The sequence below is a fragment of the Pipra filicauda genome, unplaced genomic scaffold (genome assembly GCF_003945595.2).
Source record: "Pipra filicauda isolate LSUMZ 115617 unplaced genomic scaffold, ASM394559v2 scaffold59_size3379749_pilon, whole genome shotgun sequence".
Classification (NCBI taxonomy): Eukaryota; Metazoa; Chordata; class Aves; order Passeriformes; family Pipridae; genus Pipra; species Pipra filicauda.
In genome coordinates, this window is record NW_024104753.1 from 1,234,098 (window position 1) to 1,246,422 (window position 12,325).

At 38.4% G+C, this 12,325-nt stretch overlaps 1 protein-coding gene across 4 annotated transcripts in view; it reads left to right on the forward strand.

The window, feature by feature from the left end:
* Positions 1 to 12,325, forward strand: part of ROBO1 (roundabout guidance receptor 1) — a 715,278-nt gene that overhangs the window by 564,738 nt on the left and 138,215 nt on the right. The gene's annotated exons all lie outside the window — the stretch shown is intronic.

Here is a 12,325-nt window from a genome sequence, read left to right on the forward strand (position 1 = left end):
TAGCCATGTATAAAATGGCTGATATGGCATGAATCGCCATATGACAAATAACCTTCAAATGCCAGAATCCTATTTCAGATTCCACTTCTCCTCCTAATCTCATACACATCTTCCTGTGATATGACAATTCAGGGTTACAGAAAAGATTGACTAATTAAAAAAGTATTTTATTCGGTAAAAGGTGCAGCCTTTTAATTAGACATGAAGGTAAGATTGATAGGATATGAACTGTTGCATTGTAACGCTCAAAAAAGGAGAAAGCTGTGTAAGGAACTGTAAGGGAAGACTTGATTGGATCTTCATGATGGAACTAGTATTTTCAGTGTTTGAAAACATGAAATGGCAAGTTGAACTGATAACATGTGCCAGTGCCACCTATGCTCCACATTAAGAAGAACGGGCTCCTTACATTCTGGAAGTCTGGTGCGTGCCATGTTCCTTGTTATTTCAGTGGCTTTGTGACTGGTGCTAAATTCCAAAGCTTAGCAGACATTCGATGGCACAGCAAAATGATAGGATGTATGCTTTTTGATCTAAATTGTATGGAAGAGCTGCCTTTAAGAATCTGGTTCTGCTTTAGAGGTCTTTCTGTAACAGCAGCAAGAAAAATTATTCTATATAAATATTGCTGGATTTATAAGTCAGGTATCTTGTCTTTTATTTTCTGGCTCCCATTAAGGTATTTTTCTTCTAGGTTCTGTATCCCCATTACCAGCATAGGCTGATCATCAGCATAGGCTTGCATTCATGAAGGTTGAGCAGATGCAAATCAGAAGAATGAAACATTAGGCCCATTAGGATCCAAAGTCAGATCCATGTCAGTATTCCATAGCCACGTTGACTTTGGGGGTTTAAAAAAAGAGAAAGTGTGCATGTGCAGGTGAATAATTCTTCTTGATAGATGAAATCTAAAGCAAGCTCCCATCTTTCAAATATGCTGTGCCATATTTTTTTATTGAACTGCAACCATTTTCTCAGCTGTTGGCTTTGCCATTTAAGTAGGCACCTCCATCTGCAGACTTGCTGGAAAGGTGAAGAAAATCTATCCATGTTGGAACACTACTTGAGAGAAGGAACAAGCCTCGGAGGGATCCTGAGCTCCAGAAAAAAAGCAACAAAGCTGCTGCTGACCTCTACAACTCATTTTAAAGCTTGGCCTTGTGCAAGATGCTAAGCAGAGTGCTGCTCGTTAAAATATGAGGAAGATGAAGGCAGCTGCTGTGCTGAGACTTGCACTACAGATTGACTCATTGCTGGAAAGGAACTACAGAAAAATGGTGCCAGAAATCAGCTCGGAAACCAGAGGAGCATGTGAAAGGCAGGAGTTGTGAGAATGCTTATGAGTGTAGGGGTTTGGGGACTTGGTCCAAGAAGCACAGCAAAGAAATTGAGAGGACTGCAGAAGGCAGGTTAGTCCAGAAATGTCTGGGCTGTCCATAGGAAAAGGCGTCAGGAATTGCATGTATTGGGAAGGCTTCTAGGAGGGAAAAGGATTTTACCAGAAACCAGAAAGATTTGCTTTTTTTTTTTAATTTTTTTCTTATTCTCTCTTTTTCTTTATAGTGAACTAAGCAGCCAAGCACTGGCAAGCTGTTCCAGAGTGTGCCAGGTCCTGAGGCAGATTCAAAAAAAAAAAAAATAAAATCAGTTGTATTCACTTTACTTTGAGGTTTCACTGAGGAAACAGAACTTTTTTAGGTTTTGGGTTAGTTTTACTTTTTTTAAACTGGAAACAAGGTGCAGTCATTATTTCTTCTTCAGGTAGGGGCTGAAGTAACATTTTGATGCCAAAAAACATTTGTGTGTGTTTTGCTGTAGAGAAATGCCTAGTGTGACAATTCCTAATACTTTTTATGCATCAGTATACGAGAATGAAACCAACCAAAACAATTGGAGGCAGCTTTTTTCCTCTTCTTTCAGAGAAATTGTAGCAAGTATTACTAAACTTTTCAGAGGGGTAGACAACTGTCTTGCAAGGTAAACTGGTGGTCCTGGCACTGCGATCTGGCTTTGTATTCTCCATTGGAGTGGTAGATCAGTTTGTGTGCTGCAGTGGAGATGGAGTTTCATTGCTCTGACAGCAGTCTTAAACTAAAAACCACACCCAGAACACATCTGGGAGGACAAAAACCACCAGCTAATATTTACACGTTTCAAGGTGAGGGGGATATCTTTCTAAGAAATGTTTATGACTATCTGATCATGTTAATCTTATTTCACAGCAAGATTATGGACGCGAGGAAGTATCGCAAAGTAAAAAAAATAGGCATGTGCTTACAGAATTAGAATCTATATTGAAAAAAAAAACAGCAGGAAGATGTAATTAGAGCACAATTTTAATCCCAAACACTAAAGAGGGTTGGGTACTAGTAATCTTTCTCAAAGGGGAGCACTGATAACATCTCTCAAGCACACACACTGAAGACCAACTTCACAGATCAACCTCCTTCCATGACTGCCAGCTTCTAATTATATTCCTGATGTATCAGATAAACACTGGCAGCAAACAAGCCTTCAGAATTAGTCTGGGCACTCTACTTGTGTCTCTGCAAATTTGGTTGCATCACTAATTATGAGTTCTGTCTGTTGTTGAAAATGCAATTGAAATGTTAGTAGAGTCATCCTAGATGGAGCTAATTTTGAGGTCTACATTTCATACCTGCATTTTCTGACTTCAGCTTGCCTCTACCTCCCCTTCCTAAGTAAAGGGAACGGTGAGTCCACACCTTGGAGATCGCATGTATTTTGCCAGGCAAAGCTCTTACTGCAGTCAGCTCCACTGAAGTACTTAAAATCTCATATATTGTAAGAAATGTTTGCTGTTCAAATTCTTAATGATAATCCAGTTGTGCCCCGAGCATTTGAGAAAGTACAAGTGTGACTCCTTTTTCATGGGAAAAAGGACTAAAACTGAGAACGGTGTTTCAAGCAGGGATGTGTTTACAGAGTTGCACTGAGTTTAGACTCAGTTTAAGAGGCCTTGTCTCGACGACTGGTTTATTCATTCAAATGTGAAAAATACTACCTGTTCCACCAAAGAGAAATTATACCTGTAAAAGCACGTGGCCCATTTTTCTTTTGAAAAGAGGAAAGCTGTGCTTGGAAACTTCAGAGTGAGCTGAATATATTTCAGTGTAGATAACTAATCCCAGTCATAGCCATCTAGGCCAGCGATCACCAAGGTTGTACTAGACTTAAGCAATTTGTTCTCTGAACATTGAGAAATTGTGGTATTTAAGGGTATCTGTGCTTTACTGTAAATCCTAATGGTCTTTATTTTCAGGTTATAGGGCAGTACACTCAGTAGGAGATGCATTTCACTCTTCATCTCCTTTAACGTTTACTCAGCTCACCCTTGCAGCGATGATTTGAGTTTTATTTGAGTCTCACTCCATGCATAAAGGAGACTAACAGCTAGGTTTTAGAAAGGAAACCCATAAACTGTTAAAATTTTGATTGTTGATTTTTAAAAAAAAATTGTTATTATTTCTAGATCCACTATTTCAGTTGGGAAAGGGGGGATTGGGTTAGTTTAGTCAACAGAGATCAGCCACACAGATAAAAGTAGCAGCCTGAACTCTCTCGTCTCCTGTGAAACTAGTCAGTGCACTGCAAAACCCTTGGTAGAGTATTGCAAAATATAGTTGCACTTTTTTTTTTCTTTTACTGCTCTTATCATAGATTAAGAGAACCCTTTTTTATTTTGGAAGTGGTATAAATCCAGCTGCTAATACTGTCTTTAGCTGAAACATTCAAACTACAGAAGTTCAGTACAGGAAGCTTTCCTTGAGGAATACTTGAAAAGGAAATGCAGCTCCTGCGATGTACTGGAAACCAATATAATATTTGGCATAAATTCTTGAACATAAGATGTCTTGAGGGGGGTGGTTAATTAGAGCACTGGCTTTGGTTTCTTCTTGAGCTTTCTGAAGCAGGTGACAGAACTGTGGGGTGTAGAAGGTGGGTATGCTGTGGACTTCTCTGGATTAAATGTCTCTCATGTAGTGGAAGAGAGGACGATGGGGTTGGATTCTGTTGCCCCTTAAAATTCATCACAGTTATATGTTACCAGGATGACACATGCCACAGTATAAATTCCAGATGGCTTTTGAAGATGGATGTAACAAAGTGTTTGCTAAGTGGCTCCCATAAGAGAGCCCAAACTACGTTCCATTGTCAGAAGCAATGAAACCTCATCTCTCTAGTTAAAACCGCAGGGGTTTGTGGTGATACTTGTTTCCAAATGTCTCTGGGTTCTAAGTCATTTTGTTACAAAGATTTTCATATATATTTTGTCATTGATAGATTTTGGAATAGTTCAAGTACAGTCATTGCATGAGAAGATATAAAAACATAATTTATATGAATGCAGTCAGAGAAAGGGGAAGTATGAGCACACCCAGATAAATTATATCAATATACTCAGAGACAGAAATCCTGGCTGTAGATTTAGAAGTCAGAGATAAAGCTTCTGTTGACTTCAATTGGTAAGAATTCGACCCAGAGAAAATAAGAAACACACCTTACACAAACTGATGTCAAGATGTATGTCCTCTGCCCCACAGAAAGAGGATATTTAAAATATTTATGTAAATATTTCAACGAATTGCCAGTTGAGCTTTGTTACAGGAACCTGCACGTGTGTTGACCTTATGTTTGTTTGTTTCATGGCGAACTCATGCAGCTGCTTTCCATAACCGTGTTCACATCTGCTGTTGCGAAGTCGTTTCTAGCCTGGTTTCCGAAGGAAATGAGTTTTATGTGATTACATTGTGTGTGTGTGCACACGTGCATCCACATGTGTGTGAGGGTTCCCCACAATCACAAATTTTTTAACTCCATGGCCAATTTCAACCTCATCTGAAGGGGTGAGACAGGGCCCAATTTCTCAGACATCCCATTCCTACAAGTTTTCTGAACCGTGGGTGCCAAGGTAGGGGACAGCAAGAGAGTGAGGGACCTTGGAGGAAGGACTGTGCATGAGTTCAGCAGTTGTGAGGCACCAGAGAACAGAGCTGTTGTTAAATGAACTAATTAGTGAAAGGGTGCCTTGTGAGGTACTGGAGTAACTGGTTATGATATACAAACCTGCAAGGAATCAGGCTTCATTAATTTCACTGTTCACAAAACTGTGTTTTCTAATGAATTGTCAGTTTAATTAAAAAAAAAAAACAATACAAGCAAACAAACAAAAAAAACTGGTCATTTTTTTCAGTAGTAATAACTAAGCTATTTTATGGGAGAGGAAATTTTAGATTTAGGAGAGGAAGAAAGCATGAAGTGTTGGTGGTAGGTTTTATTGGCAAGAACTTCTGCTGGTATTGGGTGTGAAAACCATAAGTTACTTCTGCAGTTCATCCCATGGAAAGGTGAATAAAATTGTTATGTTACATCAAAACACCATGGATTTGCTATGAACCACAAAACTTGCATGGCAGAAAAGTCCAGCTTCAAAAAATTCCTGTGAATGTTGCGTTGATGCTATTTCTCATCTCCTCCCTCCTGTAGAACAAATTTACCTGTGTGATACTAGACAATTATAAACAATGACTTGTCAAAATCTTTAAAAGTTGCCTAATATAGCTGTGAATAAAGTATACAAAACGATATGTTTTAGACTGGCTGCATACCTATGCATATATATATATATGTGTACATGCATATGTAGTGAGGGAGTGAATAACATAGACCAGGAGAAGGATATTTCTTCTTGGAAAGGGAGTTTGTAGCTCCCTAAATGCTAAAAAGCCTTTCTTTCCAGGCCTAATGGGCTGTGAAATATTATACTTTAAACCTGTCACTATTCCAGGACTGAATCTTGCTTGTCCTGTGCCTTAGGGAAATGTAATTTGGGAGTGTGTGCGTGGGGATGTTTCAGGAATAGAGAGGTAAATGGGAAATCTAAAATGGAAAGAAAAAAGGAAAAATTTCCTGGTGGAGGGGAAAGGGGGTTTAATTTTTTTTTTTTAAAAATTGGAGATGTGCAAATGTTCAAAAGCTAGGAATGATAGAAATGGCCTTAGGGAAAATGGATTAGTGGGAACAGAAGTATGGAACAGGTGAGTGGTCAATGGGGCATGATGAATTAAACTTAACGCACAGTTACAGGATTAATTACAAGATTTTTAGGTGTAATACATGAATTTGCAATATAATTGCCTTTATAGCAATAAAAATATTATTTAGACATACCTTATCTCGGATATTATTGATTCTACCAAGCAAAATGCTTAAATGTTTTTTGTGATTACGTTTACAAAAATAACCCAACCCCAACAATACTATGTATAATGCTGAAAGAGAGACAATTTCTATGTGTCCACACAAAAGTTCCTCAGAGGAGGGGCTCACACATGTACTGTGATGTGGAAATATCCTTTTGAAAGCCATGGGGAGAAGTCAGTTTAAAACATGTGATATCTTAGCTGGGATGCTTCACGATGGAAGCAGAGCATCCTTTGAATGTAGTTCAAGTAATGGGAAAGAAAGAATATGAGCAGCCCTGCATCTCTCATTTATCTCAACATCAGCAAATGGACACTTCATTTGATATCTTGACATTTCTTTGTTTTTATATATTTGGCTGGTATATGTCAAGGACGACACAATGCAGTTTCTTTGAACTCTGCTGCTGAACATCTGTAAAAGTTTATTTGGCACATGGTAGTAATTTTGAGCTATGTGTATGGCAAAGATGTGTTTATGTCTCTGTACAGAAGTTAAACTACATTTGTCTGAAACGTCATTTTTTCAGCATTTTTAAAAATTATGTATCGAGTTAAAAACGTAATATTTAGAAGATTTTTTTTTTTGTGCTTAAGTGTACCTTTGAGCATAATACTGAACAAAGACCCTACATTAGCTCTACTATTTTGGATGAAGACATATATATGCATTTATGTAATTCACATACACATATGTTGCATTCACCATAGACACTGAGAATCAATTTACTTTTATAAGTGTGATCTGCAACGAAACCATTTCTGGTGTGAGAAGGTTTGGTTTGCTAGCACAGAATGGAAGACAATGTAAATCCCAATTTTCTTCCAAAATTAAACTTTGTGACATTTTATTTTAATATAGCCTGATCGTAATCCCAGGATCATATGACAGATGCTTTTATTGAAAATACACATATACTTTCTTAAAGTCTACTTCCTGTTTGTCGCTGGAATGAAAGCTTTTGCTTATGAGGGGATGTGTGCTTTGGGATTCAGTCACTGATTCAGGGGACTTCACATAAAATCCAGTGACTCTGAGAAGATTCAAGATTCATCAGAAAATACTGTGCTTAAACTGAGTGTAAAATGCATCACTTTTAATACTTCATCCCTGTGGGGGAAAATACAGTGCAGGTCCTTGATGTCAATGTTCTGAGAGTCCAGTATTTACATTAGGAAATACTTCGTATCTCCTAGTGGGAATAATTAACAGCTATCTGTAGATTGAGGATTTTATACTTAATTATTTATTTTAAAATATAGGAAATTGTCAATTTTAATTCCTGTAGTACTTGAGTACATAGTGTGGTGGAGCCAGGTTTCTGCAGTCACTGCTTGGAGACTGCCTCTGTTTACGGAGCAGGGAAGACACTGGAAATAACTTGAGAGTGGAAAAAGAGGCCTGTGAGAGCAACTGATGGAAGAGGACACAGAGGTGCCCATGGGCAAGCTCAGATGTCAAACAGTGGCAGAGAGCAGACACGAAACTCCTCTACTTAGAGGTTGGATTTAGTGTTTGGCAGTAAATCATAGAGTTATCAATTGGTTTTGTGTAGAATGGTTAAAGATATGAATTTGATTTAGGCTGAAGCTTCAGTTCTGAATTTTGTGCCTTGAAAATCTTTTTACTTGTTGATGAAACCATTAGCAGACCAATCTACTCTCTTTAAAACACTCTTTAATGCCACTCCTCAGACATTTCTTTAGAATTGAGGATTTGATCTGTGATCTGTTTTCAGATTTATCACTGATTTGGGTTGTACCTCGTGCTAATTTGTAATGCATAGCTAGTGGTGAAACACAGCACAAAAATGCTTGGTGCCTGCAGAAATTTAACTGTATCTCAATATCAGGTGCATGAATGCAGGGTGTACTGTGTTATGTTTGTGTCGATGTTTGCAGAAATAGCTACATTTTGCTGTAATCTGTTATGCATATTCGTATTTCATGTTAGAAAATCTGCAAGGACTTTACTGAAAACTCACAGATTTGCCTTTTTAATTCCATATCGGAACCATCAGAAAATACTGTGCTTAAACTGAGTGTAAAATGCATCACTTTTAATGCCTCATCCCTGTGGGGGAAAATACGGTGCAGTTCCTTGATGTCAGAGTTCTGAGAGTCCAGTATTTGCATTAGGAAATACTTCATATCTCCTAGTGGGAATAATTAAACTGGATTCCCGTGGTGTGAATAGATGCCATAGCTTTTATTGTGCCTCATTTTCCATGTGTAATTGAGCAGCTTTGTAGTAAGAGAACAAAGGTTAGATGTATGCGAGTTTATCTGGATATAGGATTCAATTAGAGGAAACCCCAATTCCTTCTGCTTTTTCCAGGTTTTCTGAAGCTTGTGTGTAAAGGACAAGCTAATTTCCTCCTTCAACACTACACTAACATTTTTTTTTTAATTTTAACCAGCATTTTTTGGCCTTGGATCCTAATCTGGGAAACACAGAGGTGACAAAAAATGTAGTTAGAAAGAACCAGGAACATCTCATAATATTAAAAAAAAAAAAAAATCATGGCAGGTGATACTTGCTTTTATGATCATTCAAGGTAATATAAGGCACCACTGAAAACCTCCAGGGAGCAGAGGGGCTGTGTCCTTCGCACAGAGAGGTTTAGTAGATGAACTGTTATTTTTAGGGAGACATTGTTGTTATGATGATGTTTCTGATGTTTCTAAAATAGCCTTTGAGGAGTTCCAGCTTCCTCTGTGGTGATACGGTCAGTAGAATAATGTGATCTAAGCAGTGCTGTGTTCCAAATTATCTGCCTCTAGTATCTGTCATTGATAAAAAAAAGTGGTTTGGGTTTTTTTTTGCTCTGGTTTCTTTTTTTTTTTTGGTTGGTTGGGGGTTTTTTTGTTTGTTTGGGTTTTTTTGTTGTTGTTTTAAAGCTAATGTCACTGGAGCTTGCAATTTATGCAAATGAAAAATAAGACACTGAACCTTTACATATTGTTTTGGAAGAGCTTATCTTGCTTTCATTCTTATTTCACACCTCAAAGGCCTGGTTTATCCGGCTGTAACAACACTTCTGAACTTTCTTTATTTTGAAGACAACTAAACTGTGGAGAAAATTATGGGGGGATCAGGGGCTGTAAAATTTACCAAAGCCAGATTAAAGCAGCACAAACGTAAGGACCCATGAAACAGTAAATCTGGTCACAACTAGGTACAGTAACTGAGTCTTGGCAATGTGGTTCTGCATTTATGGATGCAGAGAGATTGTGTGTGTGTGTTTCTCCCAAGCCTTTCTAGGCACAAGTGCATGTAGGCACCATTTGTTGCTCTTCTCTCTCAAAGTGTTGGCCCTCTGCCTTGCCGTACCTTGCATGCTCGGAACCCAGTAGAGTCAGAACATCTAGGAAAAAAAATATCCAGAGAGCAATTAGTTTGTAATTCTGCCAAGTTATTTTTTTTAGATGAGAGGTACATCTGAAAAGATTGGATTTTCCCTTCTTCCCGTCGTTCTCAGGTCAAGAGGCCACCACAGATGCGTAGGACACGCGTTAGGTTTGGTTGCTGAGCTGAGCCTCGAGTGACTTTCTGTGAAACCAGGGAAGTGAAAACACCTTTCATATTCTTCGTGAACTTCATGAACTTTAACTGAGCGAAAGCAGGAAAGCTTTCAGCTGCACAGTATTTTAGGTTTATGGTTTTGTTAGGTTGGGGTTGTTTTTCCTGTTTTCATTTCATGAGAGTGATAGTGCTGGTGACATTCATAAAACCAATATAGCATTGCTTGTGGTACAAACAGTTAGATGTGGTAACACCCTGAACCTTCTAGTGATATTTAGTGCATTCTGACTGAAAATGCTCACAGAGACAGGGTTTTTATTTAGGCTTTCTAGATACAGGTTTTGAAAGATATCACTGCTTCAGTTCTCTTTGGAAAGCGAGGCAGAGAGACGTGACTTGAGTTGTTCAGGGAGTCAGGAAAAGCCAAGTCAAACCAGCTGGATCCTCAGACCACCAGTCCAGCACCCCATGGAGCAGAGCCCATGGAGCAGAGCCCATGGCTGCCCCAGAGCTGCTGCACTGGAAACCAGCGATGCAACCCTTTGTTTGACGTGGGGCACTCCAGGCCCTGGGGGATTTGCACACTAAGCCTTTGTGTGACAACACTCAAATCTCAGGCTTACAAACACAGGGGTGATGAGTGTGTTGTAAGTGTTTGGATAGATAAAACCAAAATGAACTGTTAAAATGGTTCCATTTTTTAACTGGTAAAAAAAAAAAAAAAACGCTCAGCGAGACAAGATATTACCACAGCTAAGAACAGCTCTGAAAGGATGTCAAGATAGTGCTACTATCAACATTGAGCGTTTGTGGTGATCCTTCAGAAAAAAAAAATAAGCTGAGAAACAATTTTTCTTCGTTCTGTCCCCTGGGGACATGCTGACTAGTGATGACTTGTCTGGCTCAGCTATGTGTATTCTAATTCACTTTCTTTGCCAAGATCAGTCAACACTCATTAGAAGTAAACTTCAGCACTTAGTTGAGATTCAGTAAATAGCTTTATTAGTTTAGGTGAAATACTCTTAAGTCTTCAGCCTTACCCAGATGACACAGTAATCTGGGTGTAACAAGGAGAGAAACTACTCATAAATCCTTCTGTTATTTCAGTGTCACTGAAATGGAGTTGAGTTTTATAAATTACTGGTTTGGCTCTCCTTCTATGGAGATTTTGCTATTACAAACCCAAGATTCGATCATTTTATCTAGATGTAAGCTTAATTTTAATTCAGAAAATTATTTGGTCGCTCGATTACACCTGGCTAATACAAACCTAAATGTAGACTGAAGTCTTGAGTTTTTAAAAATCCTTAAGACTCTACTAGAATTAGTAAAATGAATTAATTCCTGATATATACATGATCTGTTAGTGGTGATAAAGCACTTCAACATAAGGTTTATTGATGGAAACCATTGCACTGTTAGATACTATTATAGAAAACATTGCATTGTTAGAAGCACATTGCACTTGCCAGACATAAGATTGCATTTGTACTTGGGCTACAAGTTTGTGTAAGGATGCAGCTTATAACCACTTCAAAATTATAACAGACTAAAGAAAACAAAGTTTGGTGATTGGCATAACTTTAACAGTTTTTCTCTTCTCCATACTTTTCTTTAAAACAAGCATCCAGCATTCCAGTGTCTTGCAATCAGTCAGTTTGTAGCAGTGTTACAGGATCAGAGCCACAGCCACAGGATCAGTCATGATAGTTAGCTGAGAAATGTTCTCGGGTAAATTACATAGGAGATGGCCTGTGCATGAGGCTTTTAGAATTATTTTTATAAAACCAACAGCAAATCACCAAAGGAAAAAATCCCACAGTATGCTTGCAAGCAGGTTTGCTTGGAATCAGGTTCTTGCCCTAGTGCTGGTGTAGGTGTTACAACCCCGAGGCCCCTTCTGAAATCAGAAGGACACAAAGCCACTGTCGGGATCTTGGGAGGTACCAAGTGGATCTCCTGTTTTTCAGGGCTGCTGACAAACAGATAGTGAGTATGTGTATACAAGCGTGTGATGTGATTTTTAAGGACGTGGAACTTGTTGATTCTTAGTTTGGAGATTCTGTGTGTGTAAAAGAGATGGAAGGCAATAAGAACCATTTCTTCAGCTCGTGGTCTGAACTGAATCTCTGGTGTGGATTCTGAGAAGATTCTGAACTTTTGTCTTGTCACTGAAAATTATCAATATTGAGGCAATTTGAAAACATAGAAACCTGTGGAATAGTATAATGTGTGTAGTCCAGCTCTGTGAATATTTTGAACTGCTGTCCTCTTTCTTTGTGTCATCTCTTGTAGCTATTCCTAAACTGTAATGATCTAACTTGAATTTGAGTTAACACAATTACTTATAATTTTAAAATACAGCAATAGTTAGAGTACACATAATGTCAACAGGGCTTCAAGGAACTTGTTAACAAATGTAAATTTAATTTCAGCACACATAAATGGACCCAGGTATGGCAGCAGCCTCATTATCCAATAAAAATCAGTGATGTGAAGTCGTCATATATTTTGCTCCAGGAATCTGACAGCCATTTTCTCTGCAGCATTTGATAGTACGAGAGCAGATGTAAAG